At 40.3% G+C, this 19,227-nt stretch overlaps 2 protein-coding genes across 2 annotated transcripts in view; both read right to left on the reverse strand.

Moving 5' to 3' along the window:
* LOC150100943 (enoyl-CoA delta isomerase 2-like) overlaps positions 1-11,197 on the reverse strand; it is a 384,225-nt gene extending 373,028 nt beyond the window's left edge. The window contains exon 1 of the mRNA XM_090401230.1: positions 10,801-11,197. The gene's annotated coding sequence lies outside the window, so the exon portion shown is untranslated. The remainder of the gene's footprint in view (positions 1-10,800) is intronic.
* LOC150100944 (enoyl-CoA delta isomerase 2-like) overlaps positions 1-19,227 on the reverse strand; it is an 88,896-nt gene that overhangs the window by 5,999 nt on the left and 63,670 nt on the right. The gene's annotated exons all lie outside the window — the stretch shown is intronic.

Here is a 19,227-nt window from a genome sequence, read left to right on the forward strand (position 1 = left end):
ATATGCACCTCAGCCAGGATGCTCAGCTGAGGAGCGTGACAAATTTTGGACGGACTTGAAAAAACATACATTCATCCCATCAATGCCAAATTTGATGAACCACTACTTATTGGTGGGGATTTAAATGGTTAGCCATTCCCTGAGATGGTTTTGACCGTGTACATGGTGGTTATGGACATGGCATACGTAATGATCGAGGTGAAAGCATCTTGAAATGTGCTAAAGTATGCGATCTGGCACTGGAAAACACATATTTCAGGAAATGTGCAACCCGCTTCATCACCTATTACAGTGGTGGCCATGAAATACAAATTGATTACTGGATGATACGGAGAAGAGATCTGAAACTAGTGATACACTCCAAGGTCATTTCATCTGATAATATCGCTCCCCAACTTCGACCACTCAGTCAACTAGTAACATCTACTGAACGAATTAAGTGGTGGAAACCAGGGGCAAATGCTGGTCTTGAAATTCACGCTTGCTCTTGTTATCATTCGGGGAGTGAGAGGTGTGATTGAAGTCTGATAGTGGAATAATGAATTACTGACCATTTAAAACTATATATTTAGAAATTTATGTACATTTAATCATACAAATACAACATTTATTTTACTAATGATATTCTATCTTTTTCAATTTAGCTACCTGAATACAAATTCTACCCTACAGTTCTTCTTTATGAACTGGTCAATAACATCGTCATAAAAAGTTGGTTGTAACTTAATTTTCCCAAGCAACATGCACACTTGGAAAGGCTGGCTGAAGCTCACTGGCAAGATCTACGTTGACTGCGTATGGCCTGTGTTTAAGCAACAGAGTGAGACAACATGAAATGGCTATGCGCACGCATGAAATCACAGTGCTGTAGCAAGGACCTGGATACTCAGACAACCGATCAAGCCAAGGTAGCTTTGACTAGATGAGCAAGCATCGGCCTTCGATACACAATGCAAAGCTCAATTATTGCCGCATAAGCTTAAGATGTCTTCTGTCTATGAAAATAAAAGCTTAAAGGGAATGCCTATAAATGCATGCATTTATTAGCAAATAAATATTACTTCTTTCCAAGTAATGAGCTTGCACAGCAAACATGGAGAATTTGCCCCTGGTGGAGACTTGCTAACCACTCGCAACAACTCATAGATGCCGTAGGTCCCCTTAAAATAGAAACTGGTCACACAGCCAGAGAAATATGGAGTGAGACTATTATGAAAATCCTGGCAAGTGCCAAGAGCATTCTAGGTGCAACTAAACCAGGCCACCAATTCATAGATAAGCAAGTTTGGTGATGGAATGAAAATGTCCGGCACATAGTGAGGGCCAAGAAAGATGCATATAAAAATTGCTACAATCTAGAATGATGAGAACCTCACTTACTACAGCCAACTCAATACAACTGCAAAGCGAATAGGGGCAGCATAAGCTGAGTGCTACCACAACCTGTATAACAGTTTGGACAAACCTGAAGGAGCTAATGATGTATACATACTAGCCAAATCCAGACAACATGCTACAACAGACTAGCCATATCGTACATGTTAAAGATGCAGAAGGACCACTACTGCAAAAACCAGAAGGCATTCTCCAACTTTGCCATGATTATTTTAATGCAGTATGTAACGAAGCACACCCACATCCACCAATCTCCACTGCTGATCCTGTACTTGGGCTGTACCACTTATCACTCCCACAGATGTTGCAAATGCCATCTGTGCTATGAAAAACCGCAAGGCGACCAGGTCTCATGATATCCTCAGAGAAGCCTGGGAAACATTAGTACAAGGGGTGATGTTTTTTGAGAGGAATCTTCAACAAATGCAGCAAGAAAAACGAGATCCCATCTGACTGGCAGACTGGTATTACAATATACCCATTTGGAAAGGCAAAGGTGACGTCACTGTCTGCACAAACTACTGCCCCATTCGCCTCCTCTGCCACCCCATGAAGATTTTTGAATGTATAATTAATGCCCATTTTAAGAGCAATTGTTACTATATCACCAAATTTATTATGGCTTTGTACAAGGCTCTGGAACTACAGATGCAATCCGTGCTATCCATCTACTAACAGAAAGACACAGGGAGTAAAGAATGAGGGCCCCACATGGCATTCCTGGACCTGGAGAAGGCATTTGATTTGATCCCACATGAACTGATTTGGTATTCTACACACCCATGACGTCACTAAAATCTACATATGCTGGGTGCAGTTCCTCTACACTAAGACCACCAACTTCATCCGCTATGCTGCTGGTGTCACCAAACCATTTAACGTTCAGGTAGGCATCCACAGAGGACCTGCACTATCACTTTTGTTTTCCCTGTGCATGGACACAGTAACTGCAGACCTACAACAACCTCACCCATGGACCTTACACTATGCCGACGATGTTCTGCTGGCCCACAAAACAGGAGCTGAACTTCAATTACTGGTCAACCAGTGGAAAACATGACTTGAAGACTTCGGTTTGCAATTTAAATCGACAAAAACTGAATATTTAAAATGTGGCACCCAAACAGATGGCACAATTCTATTCAATGCTACTGAACTTGCTAAGACCTCTAATTTTCAGTACCTTGAACACCATGGGACGTCTGATAGCAGTACCCTCCTAGATGCCAGAACTTGCATTAATGCTGCCTGACAGAAACAACATCGAGTCACTGGAGTCCTGCATGACAAGAAAATACCCTGGCATCTCAAATCCAAGATGTTGTGCACAATTATCTGATCAGTTGCATTTAATGGAGCAGAGTGGTGGCCTGGAACAAAACAGCATGAACAGGCACTACACATCAAGGGGATGTGGATGTTCCAATGGACACTAGGATACACATTACTAGACCATATTAGAAATGATAACATCTGCAAAATCTTTGGTGTTGCCCAGAGATAAGGGAAGCACATCTACGATGGTATGAGCATGGGGCCACAGCTGACAAGGAATCTGTTGAAGGATGGGCCGTTACCCTTAGCCCAGATGGGTTACGAAACGACCCAAATTATGCCCAAAAAAGTGATGGATGGACAGCCTAAAAGAAGACATGCAAGCTATGGGTATCCACCCTACTGATGCTGCAAACCAAATTAAATGGAAGGTGAAATGCAATACGGCACACCCTGCATCAAGTGGAAGAAAACGCTAGGAAGCAGAAGTATGCATTGCCCTTATGCAATGCATTTATCACCTTATTATAATAAGCAGATTGCTAAAATAAAAATTTCCTTTAACAAACCCACGTGCCATCAAAGAGTATTTTTCTGTTGTCAAGCCGATTCTGAATGGCCCTAGCTAACCTCTCTAGCATCTTACCACAACTCCACACAGACTGGCTTATAACTCAAATTTCAAAACCTTATACTTCGCAACATTGAATTCTAAACCGCACTCATTCACCCATTGAACTAGTACTTTAAGTCCTCTTGCAAAGCCATGGCATCCACTTTACTCTTTCATCTTATCACCACCCTTTTTTTTGGAACTATCTATAATACCTTCTTCCTGCAGATTGCATATGTTACATTTTGAGTCATATATTTCACACCTGCTGTATTTAACCTCTTGACCTTTGGAATATACTGCCTCCACCAGATTCCATTCAGTTCCTCTTCTAAAGATATTGCCAGAAACTGTTTCCTGAGCTTTTCATAATTACCAGCCTTATAATTCCACATATACCCCTTTCTAACAGAAGCCTTCAAATGGCTGGCCAACCTGCAAGTGATCACACCATGGTCATCTCACCAACTGGGGAAAGATTTGTACCAGATTTACAATAGCATTATCTGATGAGATGATCAAATCCAATACCCTTAATCCTTTAATAAATTTAGTTTAATCCTTTATCCAAGTGTGAGCAAACAAAGTTTGCACCTGAGAATATCTTCAGGACTAGGGTAAGGTAGTACAACACCGGGAAACCTCGTAGCAAAGATGGACCAAGCTAACATCACTCCTATCTCAGTATCTCCCATAATGCAAAACACATCTCCTTGCGGATATGTATAATATCATGCATTAAGGGAAGGCCACTATCCAGACAAGTTTCGACCTTTATTGAGGTCTCTTCAGTGGGAGCCAGGCCCAGAAGTGGAGATACCAGGCAGAAGCAATGGCGAGGTCATCTTTACCTATAGGAGTTGCCAAAGGGTGTGCCACCTTTTTATTAAATTACTCTGGATTTAGAGAAAGATGTTGAAAGTTTATTTTTCACTTGGTTAGACTATAATAAATTTAGTTTAATCCTTTATCCAAGTGTGAGAGCAAACAAAGTTTGTGCCTGAAAATATCTTCAGGAATGGGGTAAGGTAGTACAACACCGGGCAACTTGTAGCAAAGGTGGACCAAGATAACATCACTCCTATCTCAGTAATCCTTGTGTACTATGTGTCACATACTGTCTAAAGTAAAACTCCAGAAATGTATTCCCCCCCCCCCCCAGATACAGCTCTTTTGATTCCAGTCTATATTACCATAATTAGTCACCCATAATGATGCCTTGTTTTTTGCTAACTGGGATAATTTGCGTATACGTTTCCTTCTAATTACCAAGTCAATCATCATCATCATGTGTCGTCTCTGTCCAGGAGGTTGACTACCATAATGCGACTCATGGTTGACTACGGGCATAATGATAATGTGGTGAGGACCCTATCTCTTCTACATTGTTGCAAGTGTTTATGGCTATAATCCATGTGTGTTTGCAGGGCCGGTGTGCACGTTCTGAGGGATGAAAAATGCTAGTTTCCGGGTGAAAAACCTTCTATCTCCACATCAGACTGGCTAACTCACCTTTAGTCAAAAGAGACCAGATAAAGGTTCCTCACATCATGGACAGGAATCAAACCAAGGTCTTTCCAATGGAAGGGCTTTGTCTATACTGACTGAGCTACGGAGGCTCACCAGGTCTATAGCAACAGCTAACTAAATACTTAATCCTGTTCACCTTAACCATACTGCCTCAAAACTGCTGACTCTATTTACACCTTGCAAATCCTCATTACATGGGCATAATTCATCTGTTACCAATGAGTGCAACTCTAGCTCGCCTCCATGTGGTGCATCTTGGGTAAAGCTAAAAAGCAGCCTATCTTAAGATCTCCTGGTTAGTGTACATGCATATGCAAACAGTTTATCAGGTTACAATGACGGCAACTAGGACTCATCCTGTTAACCAGAAGTGCCCTGAGACTCGGTCCCCTTGGACAACTGGACAGAATCTGCCAGCTGAATATAGAAAGTATCAGCAGGGCTGAGTGAATGTCTTACTTCTTAATGACAACAGAATTGACATTGCCATCATATAAGAAACCCATGCAAGCTTTCTCATATTTGCATTTCTCATAGTTGCAAGCAATGAGTAGCAACTATGAGAAAGAGGCTCCATTCCTGGTTTCAATCTTATAGGAGAACATACCATCAGATGTATGGTGGGGGGGGGGGTAGCCACCTATGCTTGAAATTCACTTACTAAGGTCCATTTCATTTCTGCTAGATGTTTCAAACATCAGTACCGTTAGTGTAGAAGTTAACGACCTACAAATAATTGTCTACAAGCTGGCCTGATGAAGTTTTGCCAGCCTTAATGCACCCTGCTGTTTATATTGGATACTTTAAGTCATCACACTCAATGGGTTTTAGAGAAGCTGATGCAAATGGTGCCAAGTTAGCCGAGTCAAAATTTGCTGGAATCCACTGCTTCCTATACACTCTGATATTGACAGCTTTACATCACAGAGGCTTAAGTCATGACACCCACCTATTATAATAGCACAAGGACTTGTCACTGAGGGCTATGATGCAACAACAGCATGACACACAGAATGGACTGCCCAATCCTCAGTAATCTGGCAGACTGTCTTTAACCCAAACAGTTCTCCATCAGGGTTCGACCTACCTTGAAAAATATAGACCTCCCTAAATAGGGTTTGCACCAACCATGGTAGATGCAGAGCTTCCTTGTTTACTTGGGGGATAAGACCAAACTCATCTTTTCACTGTGGTGAGGATAACCAAACTATACAACATATCATGTTTGACTGTCCTCACAGAGCCTACACAGGACCTGTAACTGACTTTATAACAGTTTCTATAGATGCTGCTGATTGGCTGTCAAACTTAGACATTAAATTTTAATTTTATGCTAATTTGTATATTTTTATATGTATATATGACTACAGTGTCACTTCACTCCATTGTATTCTTTTATACATCTTTTATGAATTTTATTGTCTTGTGGGTGTGTGTGTGGTGGCATATGCATATATTCATTTTAGCCAAATGCTAAATAAATAAATCTGTTACTAACGGCAGTACTTCTCCTCCCTTTCTTCCCTGTCTTCAAGAAAAATATCATATCCATCTATCTCTATTCCAGTAAGGATGTCATCCTCATCTAACTATGTGTTGCTTATACCAACAATTTTTTGGGAAAAAAAAAACTCAATCAATGCAACAATTTCATTCTCCTTATTTCGAATACTTCTGGCATTAGTAAATGAACATAAGAATAATTTCAGGTTCAACAAGTCCTACGAACATCACTTTTCTGATGTGACTCTCAATACCTTTCCCAGTCCTTTCCTCTATATTACCACCAATTCTACAACTTTCCTCACATCCAAACTCTCCTCTCCCATTTCAGGCCATCTAGATCCTTTTTTCTCACTCACACATTCACCTATGAAACCAACATCTACATGTTTTTTCATAAAATGTGTACCATCTGCCTTGACTTCTTCCCATTTCCCTGTTTGTGTTGCATTAAACACCTCCGTATCGCAATTGGAAGAACGACGGTACATTGCATCCTTCAATTAGAAAAGGTCTAAGTTTGATTCTCGTCATGATAGGAGGAATCTTTATATGGACTTTTTCCATCGAAGGTGAGTTAGCCGATCTCATATGGAGGTAGCATGGTTTTTTTTCCCAGAAACTGGTTTTTCATCCTGCATACAGACAAATCGGCCATTCAGAACATATGCAATTTACAGACAAAAAATACTAGCTGTGGTGGTGGGCAGTAGATGGCGTTGATGTAGGTGATTGGTAGTAGAGGAAATGGAGAGTTGTACAGTGGGTGTCTTCCCACGATGAGTCTTCAGACTCCTTGGAGGTGTCACGAATAATAATAGTAATAATAATTTCCCCCCTCTCATGTACTCATGGGAGGGTGGAAACACAACTCATGTTACTTACCTCTCCATTTGAAAACCTCCTTACCCTGGTTTCTTGCTCTTTCATATCACCTCAGATCTCTTCATTACTGTCACTACCTCTTCTTCCAGCAACAATCTCTCCAGCCGACTCACACCAAAACCATTTAAATGAAGCCTATTTTCTTTATATAGTTCCATTCGTCCCTCAAATTCATCTCACACATTTGCGAAATTCACTCCTTTCTCCTCACGTGGTTGCTAACACAGCATTCATAATCTTTGCTTGCCATCTCAATTCATCACTATCATGCCTGGGAAACAAACTGACTACCTTTCTTACTACCCTGTTATGTTTTACTCTCCATAATAACCTCCTGATATGAAATCTGACATTTTTCTTGTTCCCGTCCAAATCATTTGTCCCAACTACAACCACCAACTCGATGTGTTATTCTTCATGTTCAATTCAACACTTCGATCACTCTGCTCGTTCTACGTCCAGGAAAATCAATGTTATGCACATTCTCATTCACCAAACCTCTAATAATGAAATCTGCTTAGAGTAGAGAGCCACCACACTTGAAACATTTCTTGTATTTCTTGCATGGTCAACTTTCCTTCCACTTTTTTTTTTTAAATTATTCACTTTTCCATGTATGTCAGTGATTATTTTCACTTAATTTCTTGCCTCATCTTCATCAACTCTGTTTTTATATCCAGATCCAATAGATGGTAACACAAAGATTAGTGTCTGATATTTTCATGCAGTTGCATATGATACATTTGGTTACTGTTGGCAGTGAAGCATCTGCAACAGACCTCACACAGATGTTGTGACAAGGATATCCACGGATAATGAAGGGACTCGTGTATCTTCTCCTGAATGACATTCTGACCTTGTAGTTAAAGCTACTGATCATGTACTTCATGATTGTTTGGCACATTGGCACGACAGCAGTGGCTACTCGGATGTATCCCAAGACATCATCATCATCGTCATGGAACTACTACCTTGATGTGAAGGACTGGAAAAAGGTAAAACAGCAGTTCCTGCTAATAAGAGTGAGACACCAGGTTCAACATTTTGTATCATGATTTGTGCAACTTGACAAGAAGTATTCTTGTGTAGAGGCTTAAGTGCTGTGAGGACATTATGTTGGAGGTTTAATGGACTTTTTTACAGCACTCACAAAGAATTAAAATAGAATTTAATACTTCCTATATTTCGTCCTAGTCACTAGGACATCTACGGGGATTACAAAGACAATTAATGTAACATGCACACAAAACTTACAATACTAAGCCCAACCACGTGGGTGACAATAAAGTCCTATCTAGGTGGAGCGCCCTCTAAGGGCAGTTGTAGGTGGCCTGGAATGTAAGGTGGGACCTCTGGCGATGACTGTTTCCCAAATCTTCGGAAGCTTAATGCAACCGTATTTGTTAAGATTTGGTTGGTTTTTGAGAGCTGCTGCTGCTTCTAAGAAAAGTCTCTCTTTCTTGAATTTGCTGTGGTGGAGCATGGTGGTTTTTTTCCATGATACTCTGTGGGTGGTGTCCAAAACATGGTCAGCCAAGCCTGAATGGCCATAGTTGTGTTTAACGATGTACGACTTGTGTTCCTCTAGGCGGATGGATGCTGATCTGCCTGTCTGTCCAAAGTACGCAAGCTTACAGGAACAGGGTACTTTGTAAACTCCAGGCAGAGAGAGAGGAGGGAGCTGATCTTTCGTAGAACGATAAGGGTAGCCAGTTTGCGGTAGGGCTTATATGCTGTGTGTAGGTTATACTTTTTTAGTATCTTAGCTATTTTTTCCGAAGTGCCACGGATGTAGGGTATGGTGATGGCATTTTTAAATTCTTGTTGATGAGAGGGACGGGGAATGGGGGTGGAATTGATTATTTTTTTGATACTGTGTTCGCTGTAGCCATTGGAGAGGAAAGTTCTGTGTATGTGGTTAAGCTCAGTAGTGAGGGCGGTTCCACTGGAACAAAGATTGTGGGCTCTCTTGGTAAGGGTTTTAATGATGCCATATTGTTGTGAGGGGTGGTGGTGGGAGAGTTTGTGAATGTATCTGCCTGTGTGTGTGGGTTTTCTGTATACAGTGAAGGCAAGTGTATCATTAGGCAGGCGCGTGACTAAGGTGTCTAGGAAGGGTAAACAATTGTTCTTTTCCTTTTCCATAGTAAACTGGATTCTTGGATGTAGGCTATTGAGATGACCAAGGAAGGAATTTAACGTGTCTGGGCCATGAGGCCAAATAGAGAACACATCATCTACATATCTTAGCCAGATAGAAGGTTTGAGTGGGGCTGAGTCTATGGCTCGTTTTTCGAAATCTTCCATATAGAAATTGGCAAGGGGGGGTGAGAGGGGGGAGCCCATGGCGGTTCCCTCTATCTGCTTGTAGATTTTGTTATTCCAAGCGAAATACCCAGAGTTGATGGCAAAGGAAAAGAGATCTAAGATGTCAATGGGAAAAACGTTTTCTAAGAGAGATAAAGTGTCAGTTAAGGGAATATTAGTAAACAAGGAGGAGATATCAAAGCTTACTAATATGTCTGTATTATTCAAGGTTAAATTTTCTGTGAGGGCTTTAAAGTGGGTAGAGTTTTTTATATAGGAAGCTGAATTTCCGGTGAGGGGGGACAGAGAGTTGGCCAGCTGTTTAGACAGTCTGTAACAAGGTGCATTGGTGGCATCTACTATAGGCCTGAGTGGGGAATTAGGTTTGTGGATTTTTGGTAGGCCGTATATTCGGGGGGGACTGGAGCGGAAAGGTTTAAGTTATTTCGTGACGTCCGGGGGCCAGGAGGTTACTTTTTTAAGTAAGATTTTTAATTTCTTAACTTGCGTTTTTGTGGGGTCGTGTTCTAGCGGGATGTAGGTAGCGCGATCGCGGAGGATAATGTTCATTTTACGATTGTATTCGCTGGTATTAAGGACAACTGTGGCATTACCTTTATCCGCTCTGGTGATGACGATACTTTTTTCTTTGCTTAGTTTCTGGAGAGCCAGGCGTTGGGAATAAGATAAGTTACTTTTTGGAGGCGACGAGTGAACGAGGATGTTGGCTACGTCGAGTCTGATGTTGTTGGCTACTTCCGACGGTAAGCGACCGATCCCCCGTTCGACGTTAACCATAACATCGAGCACCGGCACTTCTCTCGGGGCGACGGCAAAATTACGGCCGAGGCAAAGGGCGCTGACGGCATCATCGTTGAGCCTTTTGGACGAGAGGTTTATTACTGTCTGGAGTGGTTGAATTTGTGGTTGTGGTTTGTCTTTAACCAGGCTGTTGTATTTCTTGACGTGTTTGTTTTTTATTTTCTGGAATTCTCTCTGTGCGGAAGTTTCCGAAATGTCAGAGAGAATCGACCAGAGTTCAGGGTTAAGAACGGTGGAGAGCTCCGCTTGTAAGGAGCCAATGGCGGCGTTCGTCACTGCGAGGGCGGCACGAGAAGAGGCGATTTGCTCGCGTAGTAATGCTAAGCTGGCACGTTTGTATATCCGGAGTGCTTTTTTGGAATGGAAATTTATCTTCATTTTAACACATTTCGGTATCACTCTTGTGTCCCGACATCTTTTTAAAAAGGCCAGCCTATTTAGTTGTCTAGATAGTCGTAGTTTTGACTTACCGTATTGCTTGGATTTGCGTGCTAACTCTTCTCCATGGATGATTAGAATTCTTGTGTAGAGGCTTAAGTGCTGTGAGGACATTATGTTGGAGGTTTAATGGACTTTTTTACAGCACTCACAAAGAATTAAAATAGAATTTAATACTTCCTATATTTCGTCCTAGTCACTAGGACATCTACGGGGATTACAAAGACAATTAATGTAACATGCACACAAAACTTACAATACTAAGCCCAACCACGTGGGTGACAATAAAGTCCTATCTAGGTGGAGCGCCCTCTAAGGGCAGTTGTAGGTGGCCTGGAATGTAAGGTGGGACCTCTGGCGATGACTGTTTCCCAAATCTTCGGAAGCTTAATGCAACCGTATTTGTTAAGATTTGGTTGGTTTTTGAGAGCTGCTGCTGCTTCTAAGAAAAGTCTCTCTTTCTTGAATTTGCTGTGGTGGAGCATGGTGGTTTTTTTCCATGATACTCTGTGGGTGGTGTCCAAAACATGGTCAGCCAAGCCTCAATGGCCCAACTTAAACCTTTCCGCTCCCGTCCCCCCCGAATATACGGCCTACCAAAAATCCACAAACCTAATTCCCCACTCAGGCCTATAGTAGATGCCACCAATGCACCTTGTTACAGACTGTCTAAACAGCTGGCCAACTCTCTGTCCCCCCTCACCGGAAATTCAGCTTCCTATATAAAAAACTCTACCCACTTTAAAGCCCTCACAGAAAATTTAACCTTGAATAATACAGACATATTAGTAAGCTTTGATATCTCCTCCTTGTTTACTAATATTCCCTTAACTGACACTTTATCTCTCTTAGAAAACGTTTTTCCCCTTGACATCTTAGATCTCTTTTCCTTTGCCATCAACTCTGGGTATTTCGCTTGGAATAACAAAATCTACAAGCAGATAGAGGGAACCGCCATGGGCTCCCCCCTCTCACCCCCCTTGCCAATTTCTATATGGAAGATTTCGAAAAACGAGCCATAGACTCAGCCCCACTCAAACCTTCTATCTGGCTAAGATATGTAGATGATGTGTTCTCTATTTGGCCTCATGGCCCAGACACGTTAAATTCCTTCCTTGGTCATCTCAATAGCCTACATCCAAGAATCCAGTTTACTATGGAAAAGGAAAAGAACAATTGTTTACCCTTCCTAGACACCTTAGTCACGCGCCTGCCTAATGATACACTTGCCTTCACTGTATACAGAAAACCCACACACACAGGCAGATACATTCACAAACTCTCCCACCACCACCCCTCACAACAATATGGCATCATTAAAACCCTTACCAAGAGAGCCCACAATCTTTGTTCCAGTGGAACCGCCCTCACTACTGAGCTTAACCACATACACAGAACTTTCCTCTCCAATGGCTACAGCGAACACAGTATCAAAAAAATAATCAATTCCACCCCCATTCCCCGTCCCTCTCATCAACAAGAATTTAAAAATGCCATCACCATACCCTACATCCGTGGCACTTCGGAAAAAATAGCTAAGATACTAAAAAAGTATAACCTACACACAGCATATAAGCCCTACCGCAAACTGGCTACCCTTATCCGTTCTACGAAAGATCAGCTCCCTCCTCTCTCTCTGCCTGGAGTTTACAAAGTACCCTGTTCCTGTAAGCTTGCGTACTTTGGACAGACAGGCAGATCAGCATCCATCCGCCTAGAGGAACACAAGTCGTACATCGTTAAACACAACTATGGCCATTCAGGCTTGGCTGACCATGTTTTGGACACCACCCACAGAGTATCATGGAAAAAAACCACCATGCTCCACCACAGCAAATTCAAGAAAGAGAGACTTTTCTTAGAAGCAGCAGCAGCTCTCAAAAACCAACCAAATCTTAACAAATACGGTTGCATTAAGCTTCCGAAGATTTGGGAAACAGTCATCGCCAGAGGTCCCACCTTACATTCCAGGCCACCTACAACTGCCCTTAGAGGGCGCTCCACCTAGATAGGACTTTATTGTCACCCACGTGGTTGGGCTTAGTATTGTAAGTTTTGTGTGCATGTTACATTAATTGTCTTTGTAATCCCCGTAGATGTCCTAGTGACTAGGACGAAATATAGGAAGTATTAAATTCTATTTTAATTCTTTGTGAGTGCTGTAAAAAAGTCCATTAAACCTCCAACATAATTGACAAGAAGTAGATAATTCAGGTCACACAGAGCTAATATTTAACTACCTCTACAAGGGGCTGAATCTATGTTATTCGGATGAGTTTTGATCAACTCAACATTATTAAGAACAAGCATCTTATTTTTAACTGAAATTAACATAGGATCTTGGAAAAGACTGTCAGAAGATGTTGTCACTGCCTGTGGTTCCTCCATTTCTATTACTGTATCTACGCTTTGTTGCAATCCTTCTACCAATATTGAACTCTGAACAGATGGAAGTAAGTTCTGAGCTGGACTAAGATATATACTTGAATGAGAAACAGAATCTGACTCAGTGGATAGTTAGTTTCTAACAGCTGTAATTTTCTTTTACTTGTGGCCTGTTAATATCATCTGGTATGTCTAGTTCATTCATTCCTGGTGATACATTGGTGTTTCTGCCTTTACTGTTAGGACTACTTAGAAAACTGCTCCGAGGTCTTCCTCTTACTTAACGGTGGCAATTCTGTTTTTTTTTTTTTTTATATATATATTTTTTATTTGCAACTCAGTAAGTAACAAGGTCTTGTTACTTGAGTCATGTTTACTCTTCTCCTCCTGAAGATTAATGTTGGAAGTATCCCAATGATACTAGGAAGATGGGCAGTGCATTTCGATGACCTATTGAATTCAAATATATCTGGTCAATTAGATGATATGGAAGACAACCAGGATCTAGAAGATGTTGAACCAGTACCAACAGATGCAGAAGTGGAGGCAGCTATTAAAAACTTAAGAACAATAAGGCCCCAGGAATGGATAGAATACAAGCAGAATTAATTAAAAGTGCAGGTACAGAATACTTCAAGCAGCTGTGTCAACTTATCAACAAAATCTGGATTAATGAAGCAATTCCAGGCAATTGGAATCTTAGCATCATATGTTTCATCCATAAGAAAGGTGTAATGATATGTTCTAACTATAGAGGAATTAATTTACTATGTGCAACTTATAAAATTTTCTCTAACATTCTATTTAAGAGACTTTATCCCTATGTAGAGAATGTTATTAGCAATGAACAGTGTGGATTCCATCTAGGAAGATCTGCAAATGATCAGATTTTTAACATAAGCCAATTACATGAAAAATGCAATGAATTTGGAATTCAAACACATCACCTTATCATAGATTTTAGAGCCACATATGATAGCATAGATAAATCTAACTTATTTATTGCAATGGAGGAACTACAGATTCCATGAAAATGTACTGCTTTAGTTAAAGCTACATCAGATCAAAATTCAGAACATGTTGTCTGATCCAATATATATAGAAAACGGTGTTTACTGTTAAACAGTAAGCAAGCTAAGCCAAGGGGATGGCTTAGCTTGCTTACTGTTTAACATAGAACTTGAAAGGTTTTCAGAAATGTTGGCATTAATACAAGGGGAAGATAGATGCTTTTGTGGACAGGAAACACCTAAAGTCACATCTGATTTCAAGAAAAACAAAGATAATGATGTACACTTATACACTTATTAGACCAGAGTTAACCTATGCCTCTGGAAACTGGGTATTATCAATGGCAGATGAAAGATTGCTAGATCTGTTTGAAAGAAGAGTTCTCAGATATATTTTTTGGAGCAGTACAAGAGAATGGTGTGTGGAGGAAAAGATATAAACCATGAACTATACATATTATTTAATGAGCCAGACATTATTAAGTACATAAAAATAAATAGATTAAGTTGGACTGGACATATTATACGCATCGATAGTAATAGAATAGATAAGAAGATGTTTAATGCTAAGCCGGAAGGAATAAGAAAAATTGGAAGACCTAAATTAAGATGGGAAGATGGAGTGATGCAAGATATTAAGGTTTTAGGAGTCAAAAATTGGAGGAGTTTGGCACTGAATAAGGAAGGCTGGTAGAAGTTTTTGAAGAAGGCCAGGGCCCATGTAGTCCTGTCAAGTCAATGATGATGATGATCCCAATGTGCAACTCCATACAAATCTGTACATTCAGATGTTTAGCAGCACCAAATAGCGTAGAAAGTTAGTCAAGCAAAATGTTCACTTTGACATCATACATAAAATCTATTATCATTTTCAAATCTGTATACTTTATATCCTAATACTAAGAATAGTGATCAGAACTTTACCCACCTTTGCTACGAGTTGCCCTAGTGTTGAACTATGTGCTTTAGCTTATGCTACATTCTGCTGAGACTTTTATAGTTTACTATATTTGGCATGAAACTCTTTGATTCCGATCTCCTTGAGTTTCTTATTCGGCTTTGAAATAATGTGGGATTTAATATCCCCTTAATTTATATAATGTTACATTGCCAAAGTGAAGCCTATTGGCTCTTTATTTAAGTAATTTATGGGTGCACCTTTTTGACAACTCGTATAGCAAAGTACATAAGTTCTTTTTGCTATAACATCAGTATTATCTAGGTCTACCTACTCACTGATGAGACCTCAATAAAGGTCGAAACAGGTCTGGGTAGTGACCTTCCACCATAATGTATAACATCATACATCTCATAGGAGATGCATTTTACATTATGGGTAATACTAAGAACAGTGATTAGAACTTTACCCACTTTGCTACGAGTTGCCCTAGTGTTGAACTATGTGTTTTAGCTTATGCTACAATCCGCCGAGACTTTTATAGTTTACTATATTCGGCATGAAACTCTTTGATTCCGATCTTTGAGTTTCTTATTCGGCTTTGAAATAATGTGGGATTTAATATCCCCTTAATTTAAATAACAATTGAATGTTTACAAGAGTTTTCATGAAATATGCTATAAAAGAAAGATCTGCAGGCAGCAAACACTCTTTGGTGTGCGTTAAGTCTCTTACCTTCACATAGTAAAGTCACATTTACAAAAGTTTCACTAGGAAGTAATTCATTGAACATCTTAAAGCAGTTCAAACTTTGATATGGTGATTATTATTATTATTATCATTTGACATCCATGTAGTCAGAAACTCATTGTGGATGAGCACACAATGCTCATCCAACCGTGCCTTAAAATGACCCAATGTGGGTCATTTTAAGGCACGGTCATTTTAAACCACCTCACTCCTCCTCTTCTCACACCCTCTTTATACAGTTTCTAACGATGGTCTCTTGTTCTACTCCCTCTCACATTCTATGAAAAATCACTTTCATGTCAACCTGATAACAACCCCTGATTAGCTTATATGTCTCAATCAAATCCCATCTCTTGTTCCTATTCTCTTTCTGTCCTCGTACTCCAAATTCCAAAGACCACAGAAAACCTTTGTGAAGCTTCTCTGTACCAGTTCCAACATATCCTTGTCACCATAAAAACCCACTGACTAGAACTGTGCATAATAATCCATATGAGCACTGATCAAGGCCTTATACAATGGCATTATAACCTTTTTTATTTCTTTCATGTCAGGGTCCTCCACATATTGCCCTTATACGATGTAATGTCTTCACAACTTGTGCAATGTGGCCCCTGAATTTCAGGTCCTTTTCTACCATCACTCCTAGATCTCTTCTACTTCCTTTACAGTTTCTCCACCAAGTGTACTCTGCATCCCATCTTTGCTTACCAAATTTCAAACCTTTACACTTTGCAACATTGAACTGACAGTTTTCTACTTACATGCCAATTCTTGCAATCTATTCAAGTTCTCCTGCAAGGATATAACATCAGCTTGACTCGGCATTACTCTCCCCAATTTTGCATTGTCTGCAAACAGCTATGCCACTAGTTAAACCCATCCCAATATCATTGATACACAAATTGAACAACAAAGGTCTCAAAACTGACTCCTGTGGTACACCTTCATTTTATGGGTTACCACACCCCAATATGCAACTTACTGATACATATCTGATAGAAAATCACTGATCCAACTCAGAAATCTGTTATCCAATCCCATCTGTTTCAATTTAACAGCTTGTCGTGTGACAGTCTATGGAAAGCTTTTGCAAAATCCAAGTACACCACTGTATATGCATCTCCCCTGTTCAAGATATTTGTCACCTTTTTATATTACATAAATAAGATGTAGGCTAGGAGAGTGACTTGTACGGTGAGGAAGGCAAAACTGGAATATGAGAAGAGATTGTCACTGAGACCCAAAGAAAATCCAAGGGAATTTTTTAGCTATGTGGCCAGTAGGAGGAGAAATGATTGTGAAAGAATGATAATGCAGGTTAAAAACAGGAATACAGTGACTGATGCAGATGACATAATTAGCACTTATTGGAGTATTTCATCCTGGAGAAGAAGGTTTTAATACTGGAGGGATAGGGCAGGTTCAGGATTTAGAGGTGCAAGAGGAGAGTATGTTTCAAATACTGAGTATTCTGAATATCAGTAAAGCTGTGGGACTGGATTGTATTTCACCACAGGTTTGAGAGAATGTGCTAAAGAACTGACAACTCCGTTGGCCTGGCTCTTAAATAAAAGTTTGGCTGCAGGAAAGGTACCCAAGGAATGGAAGGAAGGTAAGATAGTGCCGTTGCACAAGGGCGATAGCAGACTGGAAGTGTCTAATTATAGGCCAGTTTGTGTGTCATCAGTAGTTGTTAAGGTCTTGGAGAAATTAATGAGAGACTATATACAGCGTTTGGTAGATGAGGGTAATGTTATATGTGAGAATCAATATGGATTTGTTAAGGGACACTCTTGCTTTAGTAATATGATTGCCTTTTATAATAAAGTGACAAGAGCAGTTGATGAGGGAAAGGCATATACTGCCATTTTTTTGGATTTTGCAAAGGCGTTTGACAGGGTGCCACATGATAAGCTGATATTTAAGTTTCAGCACATGGGTTTAAATGTCGGGTTAGTCAAATGGATTCAGGATTGGCTGTCTGATAGGCATCAGACAGTTGTATATGATGGGGCAATATCAAGGAAGCAAAAGGTTACAAGTGGGGTTCCACAGGACACACTACTGGGACCTGTATTGTTCAACCTTTATATCAATGATCCAGTGGATTGCAAGGGGATATTCAGTTGTTTGAGGATGGTGTGAAGCTGGGAAGGGTTATCAGTATTAGTGCAGATGTAGCAGCTCTGCAAGAGGATTTTAATAAACTAGACAAATGAATGGGGTGTTGGTTTAATGCAGCAAAATGTAAAGTCTTGAAGTTTCGGATCCATCGATGGGAGGATGCATAAACAATTGGAGGAGCTATACTGGAGGAAGTGTGGGGGGGGGGGAAACGAGATCTGAGGGGGGTGATGATTGATAAAAAACTGAAATTCAGGGAGCATATTGCAAAGATGGTGACAGTAACCCAAAGGATTGCTATAATACTGAGAAGAACACTGACCTGCAGAGATAAAAGACTTATCATTCCGTTGTATAAGATCATGATCAGACCACACTTACACTATTGTTCTCATAACAATTACTGAAAGAAGAAAGAATTTTGAAAATTTATTTTTCACTTGGATTTAGACTATAGTAAATTTAGTTTAATCCTTTATCAAAGTGTGAGCAAACAAAGTTTGCGCCTGAAAGTATCTTCAGGACTGGGGTAAGGTGGTACAACATCTGGCATCTCATTGCAAAGGTGGAGCAAGCTAACATCACTCCTATCTCAGTATCTCCCATAATGCAAAACACATCTCCTTGCAGATATGTATAATGTTATGCATTAAGGAAAGGGCCACTACCCAGACTTCGACCTTTATTGAGGTCTCTTCAGTGGGAGCCAGGCCCGAGTGGAGATACCAGGCAGAAGCATTAGCAAGGTCATCTCTACCTATAGGAGTTGCCAAATGGTGTGCCACCTTTTTATTAAATTACTCTGGATTTAGAGAAAGATGTTGAAAATTTATTTTTCACTTAGTCGAAAAACAACCAAGTGAAAAATAAATTTTCAACATCTTTCTCTAAATCCAGAGTAATTATACTTATTAAATTTATTTTTCACAATAAAAAGGTGGCACACCGTTTGGCAACTCCTATAGGTAGAGATGACCTTGCTAATGCTTCTGCCTGGCATCTCCACTTGGGCCTGGCTCCCACTGAAGAGACCTCAATGAAGGTCAAAACTAGTCTGGGTAGTGGTCCTTTCCTTAATGCATAACATTATACATATCTGCAAGGAGATGTGTTTTGCATTATGGGAGATACTGAGATAGGATTGATGTTAGCTTGCTCCACCTTTGCAACGAGTTTCCCGGTATTACAATACCGGGAAACTCATTGCGCCTTACCCCAGTCCTGAAGATACTTTCAGGTGCAAACTTTGTTTGCTCACACTTGGATAAAGGATTAAACTAAATTTATTA

This window comes from Typopeltis vanoorti, chromosome 12 (genome assembly GCF_054136105.1).
Source record: "Typopeltis vanoorti isolate ZY-2024b chromosome 12, IOZ_Tvanoo_1.0, whole genome shotgun sequence".
Lineage (NCBI taxonomy): Eukaryota > Metazoa > Arthropoda > Arachnida > Uropygi > Thelyphonidae > Typopeltis > Typopeltis vanoorti.